Source organism: Aulonocara sp. 'chitande type north' Nkhata Bay, linkage group LG2 (genome assembly GCF_057382095.1).
Source record: "Aulonocara sp. 'chitande type north' Nkhata Bay isolate Kocher_YH1m ecotype deep benthic linkage group LG2, A_spYH_male_GT1.1, whole genome shotgun sequence".
NCBI classification, from domain to species: Eukaryota; Metazoa; Chordata; class Actinopteri; order Cichliformes; family Cichlidae; genus Aulonocara; species Aulonocara sp. 'chitande type north' Nkhata Bay.
Genome location: NC_141345.1, coordinates 28,333,893 through 28,337,141, shown reverse-complemented (window position 1 = coordinate 28,337,141; position 3,249 = coordinate 28,333,893).

The window sequence follows — 3,249 nt, the reverse complement described above, 5'->3', positions numbered from 1 at the left end:
TGCCACCGCAGTGGATCTGAAATCAAACAGTCAAAACGTGACTGAGGGCAGACTTTCAGCTTTAATTAAATGGGTTTCACAAAAATATTGTATTAACTATTTAAGAATTTCAGCTATTTTTCTCGAATTTCAGGGCATCAAAATTAACTGAACAAACTGATATAATTTAAATATAAGAAGAGTTGGTGGGGTTTTTTGTTTTTGTTTTGGGGGGTTTTCTTCAGAGCAGGTGGTTCAGTTCTGTGTTGCTTCACCAGAAGAAGGTCCTGGGTTTGAATCTACCATCGTTCCATGTGGTGTGAGTCTCTTCTGGTGTGTAACTGGTGATTCTAAATTGCCTGTAAGTATGAATGTCTGTCTGTGTTAGCCCTGTGACAGTCTGGTAATCTGTCCAAGGTGTACCCTGCACATTGGTAAACATGGCCGTGTCATATACATTTTCTCAGTTCAAACATTTGACATGTTTTCTTTATTCTGTTGAAACTAAAATGTAGCTTTATTAGATTTACAAATGCTTGGAACGTTTTTAAAAATTTACATTTAAATCCCTCAGCACTTAGTGGTGAAGGATTCCGATAGTTTCTTGATTTATCAAAGTATTGTATGCATTTCTCTGTGATGTTTGCTCACAAGCCAAAAACAACCTTGAAGCATTTTTTGCTGTCGCTGTTCCACCAAAATGTTCTTTCTTTATTCCAAGACAATGTTTCTTCATCCATCTGCAAATATTCATCAAAGAGTAAAATTAGGAGCCTGTGTTTGGTGTAAGGGCGTTGCAGCATTCTACTTCAAGAAGCCGCCATTTGTGTGTGCGAGAGAACCCTGCATGCATGTGTGCGTCTGTGCGTGGGTTCAGAAGGCTCCCATTGGAATGAATTATTTAGCGGAGAGTCTCCTTTACTTATCCATGGTTGACTGGCCACAGGCATGTACCGTTCTGCTCCCAACTACACAAGAGACTACCCTAATTCACCATCCAGCCTTCTGCAGTATGCCCCTGTCTCACCCTACAACCCCGCCCCAGTTCTCCCAAGCATGCTGAAGTGGTCCTCTGCAGATGTCCCTTTTTCGCTCCCTGCAACTCAGTGGGCAGAATCCCTGTAACTAGTGGACAAGGCAAGCATGGAAAGCTAAAGAAAGAGACAGAAGATGAGAAAAGATGAAGAGAAACTCACCTGGGGAAAAAATGTCAAGATCCTTTTTTTATGGAAACAAATGTGAGCTAAAACTATGATTTTATTTTTATTTTTTTATTACGTTAGTCCTTAAACCTCAAACCTGAAACAAAAAACCCCAAAAGCATTTCATCATCCTGGACTCTTCATATCCAAGAGCTGGATGCTAACAGTCGCGTCAACAGTGAAGAATCATGTAAAATATTCATCCATGTAGCTGGCTTAATAATGTATTATCCCTGAATTTACCACCCAGGGCTTTGCTGCACTCTGCTTTAGTCTCTGACTGCCACCAAGTCCCTTCTTGAAGTCCAATCATTCAAGAAAGATCCACAGTGCAGCTGCAAAACATCAAACTCACACCATTACAAATTCAGCTTTGAGTGGCTGCAGCTTTAAGAAGCAGCCAATTTGTGAGTCTTTCTCGACATATTCTATAAGTGGCATCCAAATACATCAAAGGAAAACATCTTCGTCTAGTGGATAAAATTATAGATGAAGGTGTTGTGAGGGCTCTTTATTTGTTCCCTATTAAATGCTGCAATAAGTTGGGGGAGAGGCTGTTAGGTAAATTGGATGCATACTGTCCAAATATAGCTAGAGTATTTGGTAGTTCTCAGAATGAACTCTTCATTCTGTGGCAACCAGGCACTAAAATGACCTTGTCTGGATGCAGACTGAGACTGATGGGATAGTATGTGTGTCTGCGATACGGTTGCTGCTCATCTTCATATTTATAGCCGGACTCCATGCACGCCATAATCCGTATGTAGGGAGACGCTTGCTACTGAGTGCTCATATGGACTTGCAATAACACTCACTCTGTCACTATCTCCACCCTCTCTGTCTCAGTGTGTGTTTCTCGTTCTCACTTCCTCAGGTGACATGTGTAATCTTCCCCGTCTCCTCTTGACACACACTCTTACCCAAACACAAATGTGTACAGGCTCAGCGTGTAGACACAAGTAGGGATTAAGTGTGAGCAGTAGATCGTTGAGAGCTGCAGTGTGGGCCAATTCAAAGCCATAATCACAAATGTGACTTGAGGGGAAAGGGCTGGATGGCGTGAACCTTTGCTGTGTGTGTGTGTGTGTGTGTGTGTGTGTGTGTGTGTGTGTGTGTGTGTGTGTGTGTGTGTGTGTGTGTGTGTGTGTGAAAGAAAAGAGCAGGGAAGTAAGAAAAGGCAAGTTTGTTACTTTTGCTTTAGCGATGCAGCCTTTTTCCTGTCTTCTGCCTATGTGCATCACCGTGTTAGATAACTCAAGACCAGCTGATAACACATTGATTGAACTTCAGGACCTTCCAGTCCTAATTTTGGCTTGAAATTGGTGGCACAATCAGAAAAGGTTAATTTTCTCAATTATTATCTCCACCTGCCGAGGTGGTTATATTTTTGGTAGTGTTTGCGTGCATGTTGTTCAGTCTGGTAAAATGACACCTCAAAAAGTTTTGTGTTGTAGAGTGGTTTGTTAACAATCCATTGTCTTCAAAGTCAACTTAATGATGTATTGTCTTGCAAGTGTGGTGTGTATAGTCAGGCTGAAGAAGTCACTTGGATCAGCTTTCTGAGATTTCCTTACCTGGATGATCGAGCATGCATCAAGACATTTTTTGACTTGGTATTTATTTCTAAACATGTAAAAGATTTTGACTAAATGAATGAAATGAATGTTGCACATGTACTATTGCCTTTTAAACAAATAATAATGAATATAATTATGCTAGAAAATTTATAGAGCTGGTCATGTTTTTGTATAACTTAAATTAAGGTTCCAAGTCTTCAGACTTCACTGTAATCTGATATTGCTGAATCTTATTATTGTCTTTTGTGTGACACTTGTATCTATTTATATTTATATTACTATTTATTAGTGGCAAGTTCATTTTTAGGATTCACACACAGACACACAAGTCCTATAACACACAAAAAGGCATTAACTTCTCAAGTAGGGTTTCAGCCTCTGGGATCTGTATTTCATTTTGACTGAATGACTCAGCTTACAGATCAAGGACTGAAAGTACAAACTCGGTAAATTTGTATTTATTTGTTAGAAAAGACTAGAGCAATTTTTAA